This window comes from Denticeps clupeoides, unplaced genomic scaffold (assembly GCF_900700375.1).
Source record: "Denticeps clupeoides unplaced genomic scaffold, fDenClu1.1, whole genome shotgun sequence".
Taxonomy (NCBI): Eukaryota; Metazoa; Chordata; class Actinopteri; order Clupeiformes; family Denticipitidae; genus Denticeps; species Denticeps clupeoides.
In genome coordinates, this window is record NW_021629741.1 from 98,175 (window position 1) to 123,887 (window position 25,713).

Sequence of the window (25,713 nt, forward strand, 5' to 3'; positions counted from 1 at the left end):
GTTTGTCGCGTTTTTTCCCTTTAATTCTGTACAATACGCACAGGAATATCTCACGATCGCATTGATTGATTTGAATGGTTTGTTTGAATCGTCTGAGCCTGTAGAATTGTGGGAGCATTTGTGGAAATAACTTCATCAACACCATTCACCACACACCATACGTGCGGGCATGAAGGCTGTGTTACGGTAATGTCTTTGCCCTTTTTCAGGTACTCTCGGCATGCGGCAGGTGTGCAATTTTTACACTGCGTATCAGGCTGCTGATTTATTTGAAATTTATTCATCGTCAGACATGGTCCTGCAGTTTTTTGGTGATGTCTGTTTATGTGCGTGGGTTTCCACCATAAGAAAGAGACTGGGTAAAAACGGCCTGCATGGCAGATTTCCAAGGCGCAAACCACTTTTAAGCAAAACGAGCATTAAGGCTCATCTTAATTTTGCTAAAAAACATCTCAATGATTGACAAGACTTTTGGGGAAAATACCTTGTGGATCGACGAGACAAAAGTTGAACTTTTTGGAAGGTGCGTGTCCCGTTACAACATACCAACAGTAAAATATGGTACCGGTAGTGTGATGGTCTGGGGTTGTTTTGCTGCTTCAGGACCTGGAAGGCTTGCTGTGATAGATGGAACCATTAATTCTGTCTACCAAAAAATCCTGAAGGTGAATGTCCGGCCATCTGTTCGTCAACTCAAGCTGAAGCGATCTTGGGTGCTGCAGCAGGACAATGACCCAAAACACACCAGCAAATCCACCTCTGAATGGCTGAAGAAAAACAAAAAGAAGACTTTGGAGTGGCCTAGTCAAAGTCCTGACCTGAATCCTATTGACAATTTGTGGCATGACCTTAAAAAGGCGGTTCATGCTAGAAAACCCTCAAATAAAGCTGAATTACAACAATTCTGCAAAGATGAGTGGTCCAAAATTCCTCCAGAGCGCTGTAAAAGACGCGTTGCAAGTTATCGCAAACGCTTGATTGCAGTTATTACTGCTAAGGGTGGCCCAACCAATTATTAGGTTCAGGGGGCAATTACTTTTTCACACAGGGCCATGTAGGTTTGGATTTTTGTTTTCTCCCTAAATAATAAAATCCATCATTTAAAAACTGCATTTTGTGTTTACTTGTGTTATCTTTGACTAATAGTTAAATGTGTTTGATGATCAGAAACATTTTGTGCGGCAAACATGCAAAAGAATAAGATATGAAATATATACGTCTTTGTTTGATGCTGCTTCTGCCCAGAATGAACCCTTGGTCTTCACAATTCTGATGACTTTATCTTGTCCAGGTACAGGTTCAAAGATGTCCTGACACTTGATGGAGATGTTTTGTCTGTGCTTTTTTTTTTTTTTTTTTTTTATCTGCCATATGACTTGCATATGTGGTATATGAGTTCAACATATTGGATTTTTGAGAATCTAGGATTTTCTCAGGGACACTATAATCTGCTATAAAACCCAGAAATGTTTTGTGATTAACATTTAAAGTTGAGAATGTAGAAATCCAGACGTTCCAGTCATAACTTCAGATACAGTACAGAGCAAACGTTTGGACACACCTTCTCATTCAATGTGTTTTCTTCATGACCATTTCCATTGGTAGATTCTCACTGAAGGCATCAAAACTATGAATGAACACATGTGGAGTTATGTACTTAACAAAAAAGGCACCTAATGCTGAAATAAGACATCCATATTCTTTTGTGTTTTTTAATGCTTTAGTAATATTAAATATGAATGGAGGATGAATGCCTCTGGAAAGATAAATGAAACTGAGCCAAAAAATCTTACGCCTCTTTTTCTATTTGTAGCTGTGGCACCTAATACCCCCACAACTCGTCTTCTTACCTCATCTCCTGCCCGGCTTCTCGCTGCAGCGCACACCTCAGCGTGCACATCACCACGGTAACCAGATGCTCTTTTCTGGTTTGTGCCGCTGCCTGCTCCTGAACTCTTTCACGTACCTGCCGTGCTGCACGAGCATCAACATGGCAAACAGAAGTTATTCCAGATCACCTCTGCACCTGCCACGTTTCCACGAATCTCTGCCTGCACTTCTCGTCAGACCACAGTCTGCTTTCAGCTCCAGCCCCATGTCGGCGAATGCCCCGGCCTTGACAGCATGTACGAGCCACAGCAGGGGGCAGCGGACATGAAAACCCTGAAGAGGATGTTCTCTCATAACCATCTACAACAACAGCAGGTGCAAGATCAGGGCATGCAGGCGCTTCAGCTCGAAGTGGCCTCGCACGTACAGACACTCCAGGCCGCAGCCGTAGATATACAAATATTCCATTTGTTCCATTGTTACAAAACTTTTAGAGCATAGTATGTTATGGTTTTACATCAATTTTACTGTGCTGTGAAACAAAAGATGTATGTTGCATTTTTTGCACACAACTTCTGTGCACCCAGGAACCCTGCACCTTCCCTTCTTGTCAAACATTATTGGCCAGTGTGACGTATTGGTCATGTGGACATTTTGGTTTGAAATGGGAGACGTGAGTCCTTGATTCTTTCTTTTTCTCCTCAAATTGTTGAGAAATCCAACCATTGGTTCATACTTTCTTCCTGGCATCTTTGACTTTGCACAGACTGTACAATCTGAGATTTGAAGTCACAAAATGCACCAGTGCTCATTCCAAAACAATCCAGCCTGAAGATGAGCCAACTTGTCACCACTCAATTAAATGAAAAACACGATTGTGGTGCCATAAAGCAATCGGTGAAAACAACAAGTCAACACCTCCCATGTCCTCATTGGACATAGAAAATCTCAAGGAGGTGAGAAAACTTTGAAATGTGGAGGGATATATAGCCATGCAGGGTGTACTAGAGAGCCATTGGAGTCTCACGTGCTCCCTTGTGGTGTCTGAGAGGAACTTCTGTCATCTTCATATCACAAAATATAAAGTTAAAGTAAAATCTGTCTGAATATATTTATTGACACATATATGTGTCAAACGAAGGAAGGTGCTTTTTCATGCTTTACTTAATTGAACTCTGAAAGTGTAAATGTGGTGTTTTCCTAAAATGGCCTACCTTTAACTATAATTCAACATATGCTCAGCAGCTAAGATTTTTTAGCAGGTTATGACAGCGCCCGAGGAGCAGTGTGTGGGGACGGTGCTGTTATCCAATCCCCTCCACGACCACCAGGTGAAGTTCTAACTAGGAGCCCAGTAATGGAGGCTCTTACTCAGGCCCGTAATCAGGTTCCTGATACTTTATGTTCCCAAAATGTAGATACTGCTTTTGGTTCTAGCATAATCTATGTGAACCACCACACATTTACACCATTACATACCTCCAGGTAAATGCCTTTTTTTTCTACCTCTGCCCTGGAATGATCTTCACTGCCAGATTCCTTTTTTGACAATAGATTCACAAGTTAAGAGACATCGTCTTGATTGGTGTGCGGTGCTCATTGCTAAGAGCACCAACTTTAAGTACAGGCCTTAGGAACACGGCCTGGACACAATTAACAGAATATAAAAGTACAGTCACATGCTCACAATTGGCTAATGTGTATCCTACACAGCAATTTCAGTTTTATTTTAAGGTTGACACAAAATTCTAAGATTATTTTAGCGTTATTTTATGTTACACACTAGGAGATTTTGAAAAGTTTATTAATGTTTGAGACTCATCTTAAGACAGGTTGATTTATCAGAATGTTCAGAAAAAGAATAAAAAGTGATACATCACGCTACATAGTTTAAAAGTGTGCATGTGAATGTCCAGTAAGTGTGAACACTAGATCAACGGAACATGATCTAGGATGCACTTAACCTGGAACACCGAACAGGTTCCAACATTTATCAGATGGCCTTATCCAGCGCGCCTCACAGTCAGTAGTGAGAGGGACAGTCCCCCTGGAGCCGCTCAGGGTTAAGTATTGTTAGTATTCTGTATTGACTTTAAGATTGACTAACTCATCACTAATTCATTCTTCTCTTTTCTCTATCCTTCACCATCCACTCCACTGTGGAGGACAGAGGAAGAAGGTGGACGCTGTAATACGTAGTCAACGAATGCTACATGTCACATGCCACGTGATATATGGCGGTTTGTGATTTGCTTCTTTAACTGCTATAATTGATCTATGCGACGATTTAAGTTCAAATGCGTTAAGCCCTTTGTGCACTGGGCCAGTAATATTTACTTCTGCCTGTTTTAACTCGTTTAATTTAAATACAATTATGTTCATTTTTGCTCATCATCTAACTGTTGGTTGTACACATGGTAAAAGACAACACACATTTAAAGATTTAAACATTTTATTTTTCCTTATTTAGATGTCATTTCTTCTCCAAACAGGAGCAGTAAAGCATCGGGTCTAGACGGCGTCTCCTCTTCCCCCCTCAAAACCTGTGCTGACCAGCTGGCTCCAGGTTTCACTCACGGACTGTCAGCACTGGCTCTCCTCATGTCCTCTCCAGAGTTTTCCAGGACTGCCTACAGAACTGCTGAAATGGGTGTGCCAGAGGGACATAAAATCAGGCAAGTGATCAACATTATTAGCGTTAACTGCTGGTTTTATAAACCATCAACCTGCTCAATAGCAGCGTAAAATAATTTCACAGATACAGAGGACAGTATGAATCTTTGCTGAAGTTAAACCATGATAGATTATGGAATAGCCTCATGTAAAGGTTTTTTTTAAATTGCACATTAAACATTTAGAGATTAGATAAGCAGTCATTCTGAAAACAGACTCCACAGGGAGTTGAACCCCACCGTGATCCTGAAGGTCAAGAGTGCCACCACTGGAGCCTTTTTATTTTGGGCTTTTTTTTTGCTACTACTGTAAATTATTAAACTGTTAAAGAAACTACAGGTTAAATTGGTGCCAATTTGTGTCCAATTCATCTCCAATTGGCCTAGTTGTTTTGTGGGGGAAACCGGAGAACCCGGAGAAAACCCACGCTGACACAGGGAGATACATGCAAATTTGCAAATCTCCACACAGAAGGGACCGAAACTCAGATCTTCCAGCTGTGAGACAAGGTGCTAACCACAATGTCACCGTGCAGCCCGTCACTAAACACTTACCTTCATACTTACCTTTACTAGTGATCACTATTGGTGCTGCTTGTGCTACTAATAGTGGTACTAGTATGGTGGAGGGAGGAGGCACTTCAAATCCATGTCCCAGATGACAGGAAAATCCTCCAGACTGGCTTCCTGGGGGGGTCCCTGTGGACTGTCTGCTGCTGGGTCGCTGGTCATCATTTCCTCCTCCATCTGGTCCTGAAGAATCCAGCGCTCCTCAAGCTCCATGGATGATGTGCTAGTGGAGGGCTGATGAGCACTGGTGATGGAGGTGACAGGGACCACGCCGGGCAGAGGGGTGGCAGGACCATCCTGTACCTGCGGAAGCAGGATGCCCTTCTCCACAGCCAGGTCCCAGACTCCAGGAACAGAACTCAGCACGTCTTCCGGAAAAACAACCTCCTGACTGGCTTTCTGCTGGGGGGGCTGTGGAGTAGCCTGCAGCTGCTGCATACAGGGAATGCTCCACAGCAGAGCTGGAGGGGAGTTAGTGTCCCTCACACATGCCCACGGTATACCTGAAAAGCACAGTGATATGAATACATTGAGATTTTTGGTGATAATTAACTGACTTTGATACCTTACAATGGACCATATATGTTTACTGGATACAAAAATACAGGATTTACAGTGAGCTGCACCTGTGGTTTGTTTTTCTTAATGATCCTGAGTTATAAATATGAGGAAATCAGTAGAATAGTCAAGAGAAAACACAGTGTTATGTGGAGTTTCTTAATGTCCTTACCAGTGTGAAGCATGTGAGCTTTTATTTTTGGCAGGATCCTGCGCGGTGGCCTCCTGGTGACCGGTGGTTCCTTGGTCTTCCGAGGGCGACCCATCCTTCACCTGGAACAATCTCTCTCTCTGTGTCCTTAAAAGAAACTGTGCAGGTAATAAATAATGCTAAACTAAAGTTATACTAAGCTAAGTTTTGCTGCGCTAAGTTATGCTAAGCTAATCTCTCAACCAGAGGCTAAAAGGAAAAAAAACTACTAACTATATTAAGTTAATTTTAGCCTAAACAGTAACACTAATCAATAACAACGCTAAAACAGTAAAAGAAGTTAGCCTTTAAAAAGGCTTTTGTGGTAAAAATTCTATTTGTTGTCTAAAGAAAGCAGGAGTAATGAAATTACAACTGGCTCATCCGGTGTTGCCTAGCAACTGTATGTTGTAAACATATCTTCACATGTAATAGCACTGAGCAGCCAATCAGGAGCCACACATTTAAGCAGAAACATTTTATTTATTCACATTTGCACAATTACACATCAGAACTGAAAATGTATATCTTTTGTGCAAACAAATGTTAAACATGTTCAAATAAATGAAAGAAATCTTAGTCACTCAATGTTATTTCGTTTATTTAGTTTTACTGTGAACTAAAACATAGATTCATGGATTGAAATATCTATTTTAAAATATCTACTCAAAACTTTAAGCATTTTTAATTGCAATGACTTTTTATGTCCACTAGATGTCCAAAGACCTTTCTCTCTCACTCCACTGTGGTCCCACTGAACAAAGCACCGTCCTCACACACTGCTCCGTACACTGTCATCGTGTGCTGTGCTGCGTTTCACAATGACCTTCACTTTCAAACACTCATATGGTAGTACCTTAAAAGGTCTTAAGTATTCAGATATCTCTGCACGTGCCCAGAAGGCACCACCCTGTACGGTTTTCATCCTGACGCCACAATAAAACTATAAAGTAACATACAGAACTTACATGTCACTGAATGCTACTACATTGAAGTTTAAGTTAAGCTTTATTCTCATTTCAGCTATATACATGTTAGACAGTACATAGTGAAATAACGTTTCTCCGGAACCTGGTGCTACATGTCACATTTGAACGATTAGACAAAGTTACATACTGATATTGGTTGATTATTGAAATTCTGTAAATAGGGGGAGGCAGATTTAGGGGATCACCGCTGTAAACGCTGAAGAGTTTTAAACACCAGTGAGTTTTAACATCAACTCAGCATCATCTGGACTGTTCCTGTGTCGAGGGAGGAGGTCCATCATGTAGTTCTGATAGGGACACAATGCTAGTAACTGGGATTTGAACCTGGGTCTTCTGGTTTATAGGTGAGTGTGTTACCCTCTAGGCTACTACCACCAACCATGTTAAAGTGACCAAATCAGCTACGTCCAGAACCTCACGATCTTCTCTACGGATCTTCTCTATATACCATGCTTTATGGTAGAGTGGCCCGACACCTACCGACCTTTCTTTCACTCCTCTTCACATCTCTGACCACCACATTCTGTCCTTCACCCTCACTTTACTTATCGGATCCAAGACTGACCACTATCAATCACTCATTTGATGCAACCTTCACTAGGTCTCAGTATCTTCTAGCATCTCTAGCATCCAAACATATTCATAATGCATCATTTTCTTTTGCAGTATGATGAGAGCTCACCCAATCAGTCAGTTCATCAATCTTCTCGATAACGTTCCATGTATGCATGCAGGCATGCACTACTGGCTGCCCACTGCTCACCAAGGGTGATGGTTAAAAGCAGAGGACACATTTTGTTGTGGCACCATGTGCTGTGCTGTGGTTTCACAATGACGTCACTTCACAAAAAAAAGTGTCAACCTGAAATTGAACAAATAAATGTGAATTGGCTGAAAGTCACTGACATTCATATTAGATGTGTTGTCTGAGGATGGACTGAGTCCTGACCCAAGAAAAACATGAGCCATAACTGATATGGAGAGACCACAATGCAAAGAGGATGTGAGGCGTGAGGCATGAGGGATGGTGATCTACATGGCAAAGTTCATCCCTAGATATTCCAGCATATAAGCGACGCTCAGGATGTTGCTGGAACAGAAAGAAGAGCAGCAAGAGAGTCGTTTCCAGATAATGAAGAAGATCCTAATTTCAATTTCGGTGTAAAAAGGGGTGCGGCAAACAGTCTGATCTGGAATTTGTTCCTTTATGTCATCATTGAATTTGCTCTCTGAAAATGAGCACAAATGTATTTTTAGTTACTTCATGCAAGAGGCTGTAAAAACAATCATTTATTTCAAGTAAAAAAAATAGAATTTCTATTTCTCATTGTGATTGGTGAATGGTGTGATGATGTCATTTCCACTAATGCCCCTTTAATTTCTATAGGCCGCTCTCCTACTTGTCCCACCTCTCTCCTCCTCATTAGCATTTGAAAGTTACAGACATTGAAACTGCGCGTCCTTGGGAATTTCATTGTGGGACTGGATCAAAGTGGCTGTAATTCTGCACCAAGGCTGAATTTCAGAAAGAGACTTCAGATACAGTATTAGGGGACACTAACACCGATATAAAATAAAAAAATAAAAAACAATCACTCAATAATCACTCAGCATTTTCAGAAAGTAGGTGAGAGTAGGCCGAGAGCACCCGAAAAAGGGCAAAAACATTACCGTAACACAGCCTTCATGCCTGCGCGTATGGTGTGTGGTGAATGGTGTTGATGAAGTTATTTCCACAAATGCTCCCACAATTCTACAGGCTCAGATGATTCAAACAAACCATTCAAATCAATCAATGCGATCGTGAGATATTCCTGTGCGTATTGTACAGAATTACAGGCAGAACACAAGAGAGACGCCGCTGTTTCTGTAGATTCCGAAAGAAGACCAAACTACGATGGCGCGGCAAAGAGGCAAGTTCTGGTGCAACACAGCAGTCCAGCTATTTGTACTGTTCAATCTTCATCTGATGAAGAGAATCTCCTGTGTGCAGAAGAGGTTGAAGCTTTTTCGGTATGTACTCTCTGTTTAAGAATTTATTATTAAAGAAAGATTATTCATATATTTTTCAGTTATATATTTTTTATGTTTTCTCCCTGTACTTGGTGTTCTTTGTTGAATTGCTGAGTACAGTATTGTTTATTTCAAATCAGTTACATAATGAAATTGCTAAATAAATACATTTTTTACTTTATATATTTTCTACACCACGTCTCTGCCAAGCGGTGATGGGATACTGCAGGATGCGGCATCCATAGGGTGAAAACACGTCTACCCTGCAGAAAGTGCCAGGTGCCACGGTGCCTCACATCCAAAAAAAATGCCATGACGCACCATAATGTGTATAGAGTTCATTTATTCCAGGGATTGGAATTGAAAATAGTTATATTCATGTTTTCATTTTAATATTACGTTTGATTGAAATTTGATTTTCAAAACTGTCCCAGAACAGCTGTAATTAGTTTAAATGAATACTTACAGTCACAAGTAAGTTAAATAGTTTTCTCTGTTTAATGTCCATTTAAAAAAGGGTCCCAGATCTCATCAATCAGCAACACTTCTGTCTTCCAGTTGTATTTTATACAGGTAAGGAGCCTGAGTCCTTTGATAAAGCAAATTGTCAGTGATACTTTAGTGTGGGTACTGTATGTTTTTTTTTGTGCGATCCCATGCGGCAGATCTTACAAAAACATGGGAATGTAAGCTCACTGTCTTCCAGAATAAAAAAACTGCATCTTTAAGGTTACTCCATTTAAACTGCAGTCCACTTTCACTGACCCCACCGCTGCCAGCGCACTCCGAGTTTCTTCATTTTGCTCCACATTTGCGGAAGAGAGGAGGGAAAGAATGCAGCCTGAATTGGGGACGGCGCAGCATGACATACCGCTGATCTGCACGAGGACAGACAAGAGTGGAGGAACTGATTGGGTGAGTCCAAGATTCGGACCAGTGCACCTCTTTCCTGGTCTGGCGATGTCGGGTGGCGTACTGACCTCTCGCTGCTTCCTGTATTCTCTCTCCGGCGAGGATGTCTCTCTCCTGGCTGATGACCTGTTCCAGCCAACAAGAAACACAGGACATCAACATTAATATATTGTACCAAATTTAAATTGTATTACACTGTAATAAAGTAAACATTAGCAGGCAAATTCTCAACAGTTTGTAAGCGCTTCCATTATGCCTGCAGAGCATCAGGAGTTGGTCTATAGTCTACCGTATACGGTCTACCATGTTGTCCCTTCACAGCATTGTCTTCTGATATCATGGGAAACATCTCTGGGTTCTGCACTTGAGGTTGCATCTGCATATTTTGGATCCTTTGAGCAGTGAACCAGGAGAAGTTAGCAAAGTTAGTTATCTAATTTTACAAAAAGTACTAAAGCATTAAAAAGTACTAAAACATAACCTTCAATTTTTAAGATGGACTAGTGGTGCAGGTTTAAATAGTGTTGGTGGACAAAGTGGACAATGACATTGCAAGTATTAAGCTCTAGTGAGTATTGATTTGTGCATCTATATGATACTAGTTAAGGAGTATACAGTACAGGCCAAAAGTTTGGACACACCTTATCATTCAATGTGTTTTCTTCATTATCATGACAGTTTACATAAGTAGATTCTCACTGAAGGCATCAAAATTATGAATGAACACATAAAAAAAAAAAAAAAAAAAAAGTGGAGACCTGGCCTCCACAGTCACCGGACCTGAACCCAGTCATGATGGTTTGGGGTGAGCAGTAGCGCAGAGTGAAGGCGAAGGGGTCAACAAGTGCTAAACACCTCTGGCTGTTGGAAAACCATTTCAGGTGACGACCTCTTGAAGCTCATCGAGAGAATGCCAAGAGTGTGCAAAGCAGTAATCAGAGCAAAGGGCGGTTATTTTGAAGAAACTACAATGTAAAACATGTTTTCAGTTATTTCACCTTTTTTTGTTAAGTACATAACTCCACATGTGTTCATTCATAGTTTTGATGCCTTCATCAATCTACCAATGTAAATGCTCATGAAAATAAAGAAAGTACATTAAATGTGAAGGTGTGTCCAAACATTTGGCCTGTACTGTAAATACCTGGGCACCATCCTCGACCCCCTGCTGAAGTTCTCCTGCAATACAGAGGAGTTTCTCAGAAAATGTCATCAACAGCAAAACCTTCTTAGGCAGCTCAAATCCTTTGGAGTCAGGAAAGATATTTTACGGACTTTTTACTACTCCTTCATAGAGAGTTTACTACTCCTTCATATCATTCACAATCATCTGCAGGTTCCATTCCACCGGCACGCAGCACACAAACCGGCTACAGAGCGCTGTCAGCGTGTGCTCTACAATTATTGGACTGACTGACTTAGGGTCATTAAAAACCCCTCACACCCTCTGAATTCTGCCTTTGAGTAGCTCCCCTCCAAATGCCGGCTTCGATGCCCCTGGCTGCAGGACACAGAGAAGGAAGGTCACCTTGGTTCTTAAAGCTGTCCTTCTTTTGATCTCCTGACATCCCTCCAAATCAACTGTAAGATGGGGCGCCACAGGACCATGCTTTTGTTTTGTTATGCTTTCCTTGATGGTGCGATTTACTCGTTCCACCATCCCAGAGCTTTGTGGTCGGTACGGTATATGAAATTTATGTTTTATGCACAACATCTTACATAGGTCTTTCAATACCTGTCCAGTGAAATGGGTTCCTTGGTCAGATTCAATTTGAATGGGTGTTCCCCAAAGTGGGATGATTTGGTTCGCAAACACTCGCGAGTAGGAATTGCGAGTAGGCCCACTTTGAGAATTTATTGATGATTATAAGACAATATTGGTATCCCCCCCTTGGCACTTGGGAGCGGACCAATGAAGTCTACTTTGAGAGATTCCCAGGGTCCCTTTGGCTGGGCAGGTCTACGGACGTTAGTGCGACCTGTTTTTCCTTGATTTACTGCTGCACACACCAGACATGAATCACACCATCTCATGACATCGGATGTCATCTGTGTCCACCAAAAATACCTATTAATAAATTGTACCATTATCTCTGCAGATGTGTGGGCATATTCATGGTACATCTTGATAATGGGTTTTTGAAGGGCCTCAGGAACAACATATTTGTGTTCTCTAAGGATGATTCCATCCTGGATGGCGACTAGTTGGTCCTGGACACAAGTTCTCCATTGGAAGTCCATAGATCTTTCTGATATTGTTTTAAATCAATGGGTTGAACCTGTTAAAAACACATTGCACAAATGCGCATAAAACATCCAAAAATGAATCCTACTGTACAAATCGGCTGACCAAATCTAAACACAGCCCTATAATAACACAATCAAAGTCAAGTTCAGCACAACACAAACCAGCAATTGTTGCAGTACTAAAAACCATGACAAATGCTGAAGATGCTGTAACTACCGTAAGCCGCCCTTTAACTTGTGATGAAACAGCTAGACACAAAGAAGCTGTGGGGATCATGCCTAGAAGGGGACCATTCCAACCATATTGGGACAACTTAATGCTGCAAGCCAGCGTCTATAAATTGGAATTAAGAGACATGTGGCAAGTAATTCTACTCACTATCCCTTCTGATATAAGACCTAAAATGTCTGAAGGACTACGATCAGGATCCATTCTCGTTAAAGAGGATGGTGAAACAGATGCAGCTGTATATGAATGCTTACGGAAAGCGGTGCTGGAAGTAAGAGGTCCAACACCTACATCATGGGACAAAATTCTCGAAGTTAAGCAAACACCAAATGAATCATTCGAGACATACGCTGAACGCATGTGGGTCTCATTTCAGGAATACTCTGGCCACGACCAAGTAGACCGCGATAATGAAACACTGCTGCAATTTTTTAAAAATAATGCCGGACCTCACGGTCAACAAGCTCTTGACCACGGCGTCAGCCCACCACAGAACACATACTGGTCTCTGATTGAATGGGCATCTGAGAGTACAGAGTGTAGAAAACTCTTTCTCTACCCACACAAAAGCACTGTATTCAAACCACTCCAACTTGATAATACCTGGCAGAAAGAGGCATGGCACAATAGATGTTAAAAAATGAACAGTTTCTAATTTATTAACACCGGTAAATAATTATTGCAGTTACATGTGAACATTGTATGTAAAAAGGTACCAATGTTACACAGAAAACAAAAAGGAGAAGAAAGAGTAAAGAGAAAGAGAGAAGAGAAAAAGACTCGGAAGCCAGAAGGCTTCCAATAGAAAACCAGAAGACCCAGGTTCAAATCCCACCTACTACCATTGTGTCCCTGAGCAAGACACTTAACCCTAAGTTGCTCTAGGGGGGGACTGTCCCTGTAATTACTGATTGCAAGTCGCTCTGGATAAGGGCGTCTGATAAATGCTGTAAATGTAAATGTGTGTTCAAATCCCACCGCTGCCATTACATTTTAAAGTACAAGTAGCTAATTGTAGTGCTTTTTTCATCAAGCAGCCTTGATAAACACACAACACCCACAGCACACAGTTGAAGGTGCTCAACTCACAATCAATAACATTAATGCTCTATCTTTTTACAAATCCCACAACGGCCATTATGATTAAAACAGCAGTGAAAGTTATAAATTCGTTTTTGTTTGTTTAAAAAGCACAAAGCATGCATTCTGTAAAGTTCATGCTCTGTCATGTCACACACACTTTTTTAATCTGGCCATGCATTGCTGCTGTTGCCCTGAGCATGGTATCTTTCAGAAAAACTGTGACAATTGCTCAGAAGAATTACCACATGGAACACTTCCTGGTTGGTTGTATAGTGGTGAGCATACCTGCTTTCCAAGCAGTTGACCTGGTTCGATTCTTGGTCCAGGTATTTATACTAGTTCTACTGGCTTTCTGTGGATAGAGGTGGTAACTACTGCAGCCAGGTTTCTCTGCCTGTTGGTTAGAGAATCCTTGGTTTTCTGACGTTCAGTTCCAGGCATGAGGTGTCACACCAGTCCACAAACTCCTGCAGAAGCGGACCATGGTTGTGTGAGGGGCCTGACAGCAGAGACTGGAGGACTGTGTTGTCAGTGTCCTTCACCAGGTGTCTGTGCCTGTACTCATCTGTGTATAAGATGAAGAGCAAAGGACACAACCTTGTGGTGACCAGGTGGAGGTATAACGGAGGTCAGAGAGAGTTTTGTTAACCAGTACTCTCTGTGATCTGTTGGTCAGAAAGTCCAATATCCACAGGATTGTCTGGTTGTCTAGATGAAAGTTGGAGGAAAGTTTATTAAGTCAGGATGTGGGGTTGCAGGGTGTTGAAAGTTGAGGACAAGTAAGCAAATAAGAGTCTTGGTGAAGAAATACATGTATGTATACAAAGAAATTAGATCATCTTTAGTCATTTAGACAGTTTAAGAAATGTATTAATTTCTGGTTTTTCATATAGATGCACAAATCAATACGGATTGCAGGATCCTCACTAGAGCTTAATACTTGCAATGTCATTGTTCACTGTGTCCACCAGCACTATTTAAACATGCACCACTAGTCCTTAAAAATCTTCAAAAACTCACCCAATCAGTTCCACAGCACCAAGTGCACACAGTGAAATGTGGTCTCTGCATTTAACACATCCCCTGAGGGAGCAGTAGGCAGTTATGACAGGTGCCCGAGGAGCAGTATGTGGGGACGGTGCTGTCCCCACTTAGGAACACGGCCTGGACACAATTAACAGAATTTAAAAGTACAGTCACATGCTCACAATTGGCTAATGTGTATCCTACACAGCAATTTCAGTTTTATTTTAAGTTTGACATATATAAATTCTAAGATTATTTTAGTGGTATTTTATGTTACACACTAGGAGATTTTGAAAAGATAATTAATGTTTGAGACTCATCTAAAGACAGGTTGATTTAATCAGAATGTTCAGAAGAGAAAAAAAAGTGATACATCACGCTATATAGTTTAAAAGTGAGCATGTGAATGTCCATTAAGTGTGAACACTAGATCAACAGAACATGATCTAGGATGCACTTAATCTGGAACACCGAACAGGTTCCAGCATTTATCAGACGGCTTTATCCAGAGCGCCTTTTAGTCAGTAGTGACAGGAAAAGTCTCCCTGGACTGTCCCAGGGTTAAGTATTGTTAGTATTCCGTATTGACTTTAAGATTGACTAAGTCATCACTAACTCATTCTTCTCTTTTCTCTATCCTTCACCATCCACTCCACTGTGGAGGACAGAGGATGAAGGTGGACGCTGTAATACAGCTGGGCCTAGATGTGACATATTCACCGAATGCTACATGTCACATGCCACGTAATATATGGCGGTTTGTGATTTGCTTCTTTAACTGCTATAATTGATCTATGCGACGATTTAAGGCCAAATGCGTTAAGCCCTTTGTGCACTGGGCCAGTTATATTTACTTCTGCCTGTTTTAACTACTTTAATTTAAATACAATTATGTTCATTTTTGCTCATCATCTAACCGTTGGTTGTACACATGGTGAAAGACAATAGCAGCGTAAAAGAATTTCACAGATACAGAGGACAGTATGAATCTTTGCTGAAGTTAAACCACGCTACATTAGGGAATAGCCTCATGTAATGCATATAAACAGGAAGGTTTTTTTTAAATTGCACATTAAACATTTAGACATTAGATAAGCAGCCATTCTGAAAACAGACTCCACAGGGAGTTGAACCCCGCCCTGATCCTGAAGGTCAAGAGTGCCACCACTGGAGCCTTTTTTTTTTGGCTTTTTTTGCTGCTACTGTAAATTATTAAACTGTTAAAGGAACTACAGGTAAAATTGGTGCCAATTTGTGTCCAATTCATCTCCAATTGGCCTAGCTGTTTTGTGGGGGAAACCGGAGAACCCGGAGAAAACCCACGCTAACACGAGGAGATACATGCAAATTTGCAAATCTCCACACAGAAGGGACCGAAACTCAGATCTTCCTGCTGTGAGACAAGGTGCTAACCACAATGTCACCGTGCAGCCCGTCACTAAATATTTACCTTCATACTTACCTTTACTAGTGATCACTATTGGTGCTGCTTGTGCTACTAATAGTGGTACTAGTACGGTGGAGGGAGGAGGCACTTCAAATCCATGTCCCAGATGACAGGAAAATCCTCCAGACTGGCTTCCTGGTGGGGTCCCTGTGGACTGTCTGCTGCTTGGTCGCTGGTCATCATTTCCTCCTCCATCTGGTCCTGAAGAATCCAGCGCTCCTCAAGCTCCATGGATGATGTGCTAGTGGAGGGCTGATGAGCGCTGGTGATGGAGGTGACAGGGACCACGCCGGGCAGAGGGGTGGCAGGACCATCCTGTACCTGCGGCCTACTCCATGGAAGCAGGATGCCCTTCTCCACAGCCAGGTCCCAGATTCCAGGAACAGAACTCAGCTCATCCACAACGTCTTCCGGAAAAACAATCTCCTGATTGGCTTCCTGCTGGGGTGGCTGTGGAGTTGCCTGCAGCTGCTGCATACAGGGAATGCTCCACAGCAGAGTTGGAGGGGAGTTAGTGTCCCTCACACATGCCCACGGTATACCTGAGAAGCACAGTGATATGAATACATTGAGATTTTTGGTGATAATTTATATATGTTTACTGGATACAAAAATACAGGATTTACAGTGAGCTGCACCTGTGGTTTGTTTTTCTTATTGAGTTATAAATATGAGGAAATCAGTAGAATAGTCAAGAGAAAACACAGTGTTATGTGGAGTTTCTTAATGTCCTTACCAGTGTGAAGCATGTGAGCTTTTATTTTTGGCAGGATCCTGCGCGGTGGCCTCCTGGTGACCGGTGGTTCCTTGGTCTTCCGAGGGCGACCCATCCTTCACCTGGAACAATCTCTCTCTCTGTGTCCTTAAAAGAAACTGTGCAGGTAATAAATAATGCTAAACTAAAGTTATACTAAGCTAAGTTTTGCTACGCTAAGTTATGCTAAGCTAATCTCTAAACCAGAGGCTAAAAGGAAAAAAAACTACTAACTATATTAAGTTAATTTTAGCCTAAACAGTAACACTAATCAATAACAACGCTAAAACAGTAAAATAAGTTAGCCTTTAAAAAGGCTTTTGTGGTAAAAATTCTATTTGTTGTCTAAAGAAAGCAGGAGTAATGAAATTACAACTGGCTCATCCGGTGTTGCCTAGCAACTGTATGTTGTAAACATATCTTCACATGTAATAGCACTGAGCAGCCAATCAGGAGCCACACATTTAAGCAGAAACATTTTATTTATTCACATTTTCACAATTACACATCAGAACTGAAAATGTATATCTTTTGTGCAAACAAATGTTAAACATGTTCAAATAAATGAAATAAATCTTAAGTCACTCAATGTTATTTCGTTTATTTAGTTTTACTGTGAACTAAAACATAGATTCATAGATTGAAATATCTATTTTAAAATATCTACTCAAAAGAGGGAAAGTGCAACTTTAAGCATTCTTAATGGCAATGACTTTTTATGTCCACTAGATGTCCAAACTCACTGCACTCTGATGTCTCTCACTCCACTCTGGTCCCACTGAACAAACCACTGTCCTCACACACTGCTCCGTACACTGTCATTGTGTGCTGCGTTTCACAATGACCTTCACTTTCAAACATGGTAGTTTAAGGAACTATGGTAGTTCCTTAAAAAGGTCTTAAGTATTCAGATAACTCTGCACGTGCCCAGAAGGCACCACCCTGTATGCCTCCCTGAGACGCGGAACAGACATACACCTCTGTGTATCATTTTGCTTGAGTGCCTGTCCGATCAACAATTTGTATGCTGCTTGTAATACACTTTTTCATTTGTATAGATGTTTTGTGGACACCCTGTATAAATGTAATAGAGAACTTGCATGTTTTGTCAAAAAGAAAACTTCACAACAATTCAGATCATTTATATTCATTAATGAATTATGCTCCCCACTAATGATGTATGACATTGAGAATATGGAGGATGTTCTGAGAGATAACAGTTCAACCGGGAGTCCTTTGATGATCTGAAGACAAGATAAAGTCCTACACAGGGCTCCTTAATTTCTGCTGGTACTGGATATAGCCTGTACTTGATGCCTCTGCATACAGTCCTGGGTCAGATTTGATAGGTGGTCACGTGAAATTTGTTTTCTGAAAAAATTTCAGACCAAATGCAGGTTAGGTGAACATTTAATTCATACGGTAATTTAATATCAAGTGAAACATTAGAGCAGAAAATCTCCAAATTCCTCTCATTACCTTTCGGGTTTGTATGTAAAGGGAATTTATTTTTAGTGTGTGTGTGTGTGTGTGTGTGTGTGTGTAGGAAGCGGGACACCATGGGGTAGATGTGCAGCAGCGGGGGGTAATAAGTGCTGCTCTCTCGCTTTCAGTTGGGCTTGAGTTGTAAAAGTTCTGTTGGCTCCACCAGCGGACCTCAAGACGACTGAAGCGTCTCCTCTCTTATCATCCTGACGCCACAATAAAACTATAAAGTTTGCTGTAAAACATACAGAACATCCATGTCACTGAATGCTACTACATTGAAGTTAAAGTTGAGCTTTAATCTCATTTCAGCTATATACATGTTAGACAGTACATAGTGAAATAACGTTTCTCCGGAACCTGGTGCTACATGTAACATTAGACAAAGTTACATACTGATATTGGTTGATTATTGAAATTCTGTAAATAGGGGGAGGCAGGATTTAGGGGATCACCGCCGTAAACGCTGAAGAGTTTTAAACGCCAGTGAGTTTAACATCAACTCAGCATCATCTGGCATGTTCCTGTGTCGCGGGAGGAGGTTCCATCATGTAGTTCTTATAGGGACACAATGGTAGTAAGTGGGATTTGAACCTGGGACTTCTGGTTTATCGGCGAGTGTGTACCCACTAGGCTACTACCACCTACCATGTTACAGTGACCAACTCAGCTACGTCCAGGACCTCACGATCTTCTCTCCGGATCTTCTCCATATACCATGCTTTATGGTAGAGTGGCCCGACAAAAGCCTCTCCTAAGTACAAGACACATCCTGCATGGAGTTGCTTAAAAAAAAAAAAAAAACCCTGACGGCCATCCAATATAGATCATCCCTCCAAATCAACCATTATCACCTCACACACTTTTTATAAGTATGCACCTTACTGCTTCTGTTATGTACAGTTATTTATCATTGTTCATAGTGCAATATACAGAAAATTTCTATTGTGTGTCACCTCATTATCTTTAACCTTCTTCATTCGAGGGCAATAACGTTACTGTATTACTGATCTGAACCACCAGCAGTAATAATGCTGACAGCACAGCTTTGTCCTACATTACTAATAGTATCTACTGCTTGCAACACAGTCTTCCCCAGACTTTAAAAACCCTACACCACTAATAAGAGATAATAATAAATGTAACAAAAAAGCCATTTCAAATACCAAACCTGACCTGCAGTGATGGCTGCTGGCAAAATGAAAAATATAATATCTCCGTTTTTACAGCAAACTTTGATTTTCATAAGTGGTTATAAAATAGGCAAATATGAGTCATGCATCACATGCAATCCGGATTTCATCAGAATTTTCGTGGTTGGTTGACTACTAATGCTTGGTAATGCTAAGATAATGCTAACCTGCTTTAAGCACAAGAACAATGCTCAAAGCCTCAAACCAATTTCTCAAAGTAAAGTCTGTACATCAAATACATTTAAATAAACTTACTTTTGTATTAAGCGCAGTGAAAAATCCATTCACAGATCCTGCCACAGAGACATTTGTTTTAAAACTCCCACCTGCCCCGTCCATTTCGTTAGACCCGCCTCCTCTACGATTTGATTGGCTCTCTCTCTCAGGAAGATAAACTCCCACAAGAGAGAAATGCGGGCGCTACTGCTTTTCACGTCCGATGTGAAAAATGTATATATAAATATTATGTATGATGACGATCCCCAGCTTAGCACAAAAGGTAAGTTAGCTTAGCAATTTACTGGTACATTGCTGTGTAGGCTAAAAATATATACATTTATATTTAGTGACATTATACACTCACCGGACACTTCATTAGGTACACCTTGCCAGCACCACGTTTGGACCATTTTGCCTTCTGTAGTTTTAAATTTTTTCACTCAGCAGCAGTTTCTTTCTACAGATTTATTGAGACATATTTTATTTCACATTCTTGTGAAATAAATTTTTTTCCGAAATCAATGAAATTTTCTGATTCTGAAGTGCCTTAATTCTCAAAGCATAGATCCAACAAGATGACAGAAACATTCCTTACAAATTTGGGTTCAAATTGACGTGATAGCATCATGCATTTGCTACAGATTTTATGGCTGCACATCCATGATTCAAGTCTCTCGTCACACCACATCAGAAAGATGTCTGATTGGATTGAGATCTGGTGATTGTGGAGGCCACTGCAGTGCAGTCAACTCACTGTCATGATCAGAAAACCAGCTTAATATGGATGTTTTTAAGCACAAATATTCAAATGGCAGTTCAAAAGGCAATTGGCAATGTAATATTCAATCAGTGCATGTAAAATGATGTAATCCTTAGATCATTTCAAATTTTTTAATAAAAATTCATTTTGCAAATGGCAATTCAATGTCCAAAGTGCTGATGCAATCCTTTATTAATTTTTGAATAACAAATGACTAAAATTGCCAAATCTTCTGCTTTATCAAATTACATGGAAAACAACAAAAGGTGGTCAACCACTTTACAGTATCTTTGTACACTGGTAATATCAGCTCTAATCAGCTATTTTTGTACATGCTGTATATTTTTCAGCTGGAAGAATGAATCGAATAATGCTGCTACCACTAAGTATTAGTATTGTTTAGTTTAGGGTATTGTTGGGTTTTCTTACCATTGCTTCAGACTCATCTCAGCAGGTTCCAAGAAGAACGGAACTTCTTCTTGGGGCCCTACCCAGAAGTCCTTGTGGCTTCAGAATGATGGTGCTAGTAATATGATCTATCATATGTGCTAGATGTGTTTACCATGAAACATGATGCAGAATCATGATGCAGATTTTTTTTTTTAGGTTGATGAGCTTTATGGTGCAAGCATGGATGGCCCAGACTTGGAAGTCCCTGATTAGGGACTTCCAGTTAACCCATCAGCTTACGCCAGAGGAGCTTGCAAGACTGCCTAATCATGATGTTTCTCTGAGTGAAGCACAGGAAGTTAACAACTGGAATACCTATTCCCAGACTAACATTCTTTAAGGCTGCCTGAACTACACATAGGATGTCAGGAATTCAGTAATGCATATTGTCTATTACATCACAAAATCACACAATTTATGAATGACTTAAGACTGAAAGCACATTACACAAATTCATCTAAAACAGCAGTAAAAGCATAAGAGAGTTGTAAATGCTAATTACAATGTATAAAGGTCTCAACCGAAATGTCATAAATCTCAACTGTGTGTCAAGAACAGTGAACAGCATTTAAAACAGGTTATAGCAGTACCATTACTGAACACCAATTACTGTATTTGACTAAGAACCTAGTGACCTTGAAGGTGGTCAATTTACACCAGTCAAAAACAAAACTTTGTGGCTGCTCTAATTTTTTTCCCCAAGAAGCTCCCACCTCTTCCTGGAATCTTTAAAGTGGTGAAGTAGGTGGAGGCCAGTGGAAAGGTGACAGTATTTCAACATCCACCCAGTCCAGAACTCAACAATCTCATTAAGCTGTGCTGCAGAGGCTAGGAAGAAAGAAACATTCATAGGAATGAGTCATGTGCTATTTCTCCTTTTTCATTTCTTGTAAATTGTCTTTCTTTTTCTGTATCAAAATTGTTTTTGCAATAATCTATCATTGATGATCTGTCACTGAAAAGTCCTTTACAACTACTGTTTTCTATTTATCACCTGTGTCAATGTATTCCAGTAGGAATGCAGTGGCTTTGCCTCATCAATGTTGTCTTCCTATACTTTTCAGGCTCTCATCACTTCGGGGCAGCCCCATAATCAGTAGGTTGCCGGTTTGAATCCCGATCAGCCAAGGTGCCACTGAACAAAGCACCGTCCCCACACACTGCTCCCCGGGCGCCTGTCATGTCTGCCCACTGCTCACCAAGGTTGATGAACGATGAACGAAACACATTTCGTTGTGTCACCGTGTGCTGTGCTGTGTATCACAATGACAATCAATTCAATTTCACCTTTTTTCACAATTATCCTTACTAGCTAACAGACAAAATTATCTAACATCACCACACATATGTAAAATAGCCCAAAATATATCTTATCAATTATCAGTACATCATTGTATTTATAAGCACCAAAAACAATATTTCATGAACTATTAATATCAGCAAAGCAATCATTGTGCATGAGTGAACAATACCTCTGCTTCTAACTTAGCTGCTGCACATCTGGGGAACAGTACTGTTACCATATCAGGCCTTTCCTTTAACATCCTTAAGATCCCAGTGTCTTTCAACCCAGTTCTGTGCCACCTGCCTTTCACACCTAGTAGAAACAAGATGGCACCAGACATGGATAATATTTAGCTGCACATTCTGAGCATCTGAATAAGCGCACATACATGTCAATTACATTCTCCATGAGGAATTTTTTTTCAGCCAAACACCGTCTATTGGACACTGTTATCATGGGCAGGTCCCAACTGTGGTTAACCTTGGTCTCGCTCAGCAGTTAAGTTGTTATTCTTTTCAAGCTGTGAAATATATTCTACATTTGCTCAAGTGTAACAATGTCCATAACATCAAGGTCATTGACTATTTAACACCATGGTAAAAAACATTGGATCAATAAAACACACACTGACCAGGGAAATCAGAAGAAGCTACTCTGAGAAGCTGAATGAATAGATTTCAGCCAACGACCCTGCGTCCAGTGTGGAAAGGTTTGCAAGACATTACCAGCTGTAGCAGCCCTTGGACCCAAAAGTGAGTCTTGACTGATGTTTAGTTTATTTTTGCTTTATTCAAAGTTCTTGAGAACCCATCCAGTCTTTGTCTCTTTACAGCACTGTGAACCCTACATTAAAATAGACAGAAACATACACATAACTTTACATTTTACTCAATTCAGAATTTTAAATACTCATGAAAATAAACATACCTCGCTGCGCTCACCAAGGAATGCAAACATACAGCAGAGCAGGACAATCAATTCCTCTGTTAATTTACAAATGGCCAAGACCATCTTCGGCAATACACTTTCAGCTCAAACTGGGCAACAAACTAAATCCAGTGAACAACAGAGCATGGCACAGCTCACTTAACAATCAACACCTGCTGGCCACATTATTTAAACTCCTCCCACCCAAACCACAGCACCACCCACAGGACAAAACACAAGACCACATGGACACACATATCATCACAAATGACCCACATAATAGAAAATATAAATATTAAGATTTTATTGTATTCATTATATCAAGAAAAAAGTCAAACACATAAAAGGACAATTGTGGTCCTTTTCACCAGCTACAGACAACAGACCCCTGTTTTAGGGAACAAAGGCCTGGCATATGACCATAAATTCTAATGTAGGTTTGAAATGGACATATTTATACATGTCACCCACCAAACCCCAGAGACAATGACCCCCATAAACTCCTGAAGTTTGAAGATGACACCACCATCATTGGACACGTTCAGGATGGTGACTAATCTGCATAGAGACATAAAACTGAGCTGCTGGTACTCTGGTGCAGTCAGCACAACCTGGAGACCGAGTAGACTAGGATCATCTAGCATGTCACTATTGTTCTTTATGTGTACCTGTATTATCTTATTAATCATTAATATTTGTAATGTGTGTATCTAAGATTTGATTAGGATTGATTTTGGTCTGAGATGCTGGATGGGTGGAGGGTGAAGATGGTAGTAGCCTAGTGGGTTTGCCTGTGAACCATTAGTCTACAGAGTTACAGGTTCAAATCCCACTTACTACCATTGTGTCCCTGAGCAAGACATTTAACCCTAAGTTGCTCCAGGGAGACTGTCCCTGTAACTACTGATTGTAAGTCACTCTGGATAAGCGCGTCTGATAAATGCTGTAAATGTAAAAAAGTGTAAAATGAAGCAGAGGCCTGAGATGCTGGATGAGCACTGTAAGTACAAGTATAGAGATGAATGAAGCAGCCAGATCACCACTGTAGTGTGTACATGGTAGATTATCAGATGGTTACTTACATTTCACAGACGTCAACATGGTTCGTCATGAAATTCTGGCCACAGAACATACAAGTCACCATGCACTGTGTTAGTGGCTTATCCTTTAGTGTCTGTATGAGACTGTAATGAGAAAATATTGTCCTAAAAAAAAAAAGATTTAACTAATCAAATAAATGCAGTACACTACACAGACTTCTATAAGATATATAAACCTCCCAGTGTCTATACCTAACTCTTATGCAAGTAATCATGCCTAATAACATAGACGTAGTATAATTAGATAAAGAAGGTATAAAAGTATGGTGGTTATACCTGTGCTTTATTAAGGCAGGTTTTAGCTTTGCCCTCAACAGGCTATTTCACATTCACCCAATCTGTTAACATAAAAGTAAATTGTTTACATGTACATTAATATCACTCTGTAGTGGCCTCACATAGAGAACAGCTTGGCCAATGTTGCCTGATGTGCATAAATACTGGGGTGTGTACCCATCACTGGGGCAATCAATCCCTGCATGTGTTTGAGCCCGTGAGGAACCTTTTGTCCGAAGGAGTTGGTAGCCCCACAGCCATGCAGGGTAATGAGACAGTAACATACTGGTAAATTCAGCGGAAGTGCAAAATTTATCTGTAAGTGAAAAATATTGTTCTGATTATTGAGTGACAAAATAACAAAACCTTTTTACAGTGTAAACATTGGCCTTTGGTTAAACATCCTATACATTTAAAAAATTGTATGAATGCTTATCATAACCACTTTAAGTACCTATTGTTAATACAGAATTAATCCTTGATGTCTGAATAAATTCAGTAAAACAACTTTTACGCAGGTATGTATAGTTTTTTTTTTACACATTAAATCACGTGAATCATTTTCCCCGCGTTCCATTCGCACCATGACGAGTAGATGTTCCAGCACCTGACACAGTCACTGACCTATCTGAAGGTTGATTTGAACTCCTCACTTCATAAGTGGAGAAGCTATACAACAGAGGCTCTGAACAAGGTGACGTTGTTAGTGAAGGCCCGCCTTGATGAGCGGTCTGACATTTTGCAAATCATTTTGCAAAATTTACACTAACAACGTTCCACTTCATTTATCAGGGCTGCTCCCTACCAGACTTTGGTTGATCAGCAGCTCCTGTGGAAGACTGAACTTCCTCAGGAAGTACATCCTCAGCTGGGTCTTTTTGAGGATGGTGGAGATGTTGGTCTCTGACTTCAGGTCCTGGGAGTAAAAGATTCATGTCCCTCTCAATGCACTTTTCTTTCACTTTTGGTCCTTTTTATGTACTAGCTTGTTCTCTGGGAGATGCTCTCTGTACCTGTCAGAAGACCTTGTAGGACTTTCTTTCAGAAGACCTTGTAGGACTTTTCACATTCGAGCACACATTCAGTCAGGAAAGGTGAAACTTTTGAAATGACTGATCGGAGTGGTGAGAAGTCAGACTGCAAGTTAAAGGGAGTAGAAATGGGTCTCAGGTTTGGAGGTTAGTCAAGGGGACATTCTCATAATATGAAGAACCTAGTAACCTAGTAACTGAGTGCAGTGGATAGTAGGAACAGTTTTTTTTTTATGAATGGACCAACCTGTTTCCTGGTCTGATGATGTTACCTGACAGGTGACAAAACGCGATGTTAAATCCTGTATTATTCATTCAATTTAAATGAAATCAATCAATGTGCATGATTACAGACATTAGGTGAATTTATTGTTTATCGTTATCTACTATGCATTTACACAGTTCGGGTGATTTTATAATCATATGGAAGTAACTTCCAAAGTATTCAGATGACAGTCTGACCACTA

The 25,713-nt window shown here is 40.6% G+C and overlaps 4 long non-coding RNA genes across 8 annotated transcripts; 2 read left to right on the forward strand and 2 right to left on the reverse strand.

Moving 5' to 3' along the window:
• Nucleotides 1-2,008: 2,008 nt before the first annotated feature.
• Nucleotides 2,009-4,349, forward strand: LOC114773205 (uncharacterized). The gene is made up of 3 exons (XR_003744247.1): nt 2,009-2,205; nt 4,001-4,070; nt 4,323-4,349. It is a non-coding gene; the product is annotated as an uncharacterized LOC114773205 (long non-coding RNA).
• Nucleotides 4,350-8,952: 4,603 nt separating this feature from the next.
• Nucleotides 8,953-9,604, forward strand: LOC114773199 (uncharacterized). Its single transcript, XR_003744236.1, has 3 exons — nt 8,953-9,101; nt 9,340-9,395; nt 9,573-9,604. It is a non-coding gene; the product is annotated as an uncharacterized LOC114773199 (long non-coding RNA).
• Nucleotides 9,605-17,246: 7,642 nt separating this feature from the next.
• On the reverse strand, nt 17,247-19,552 carry LOC114773198 (uncharacterized). The gene is made up of 3 exons (XR_003744235.1): nt 19,454-19,552; nt 18,000-18,240; nt 17,247-17,891 (listed from the first exon to the last, which is right to left on the reverse strand). It is a non-coding gene; the product is annotated as an uncharacterized LOC114773198 (long non-coding RNA).
• A 2,269-nt stretch (nt 19,553-21,821) lies between these two features.
• On the reverse strand, nt 21,822-25,076 carry LOC114773197 (uncharacterized). 5 transcript variants are annotated; one of them, XR_003744231.1, is made up of 7 exons: nt 25,021-25,076; nt 24,216-24,531; nt 23,922-24,044; nt 22,840-22,961; nt 22,544-22,755; nt 22,100-22,224; nt 21,822-21,880 (listed from the first exon to the last, which is right to left on the reverse strand). It is a non-coding gene; the product is annotated as an uncharacterized LOC114773197 (long non-coding RNA). The 5 variants fall into 5 exon arrangements; XR_003744232.1 differs by lacking the exon at nt 25,021-25,076 and having other exon boundaries at nt 24,216-24,277; nt 24,393-24,964; XR_003744233.1 differs by lacking the exon at nt 25,021-25,076 and having other exon boundaries at nt 22,840-22,949; nt 24,216-24,964.
• Between the last annotated feature and the right edge of the window lie 637 nt (nt 25,077-25,713).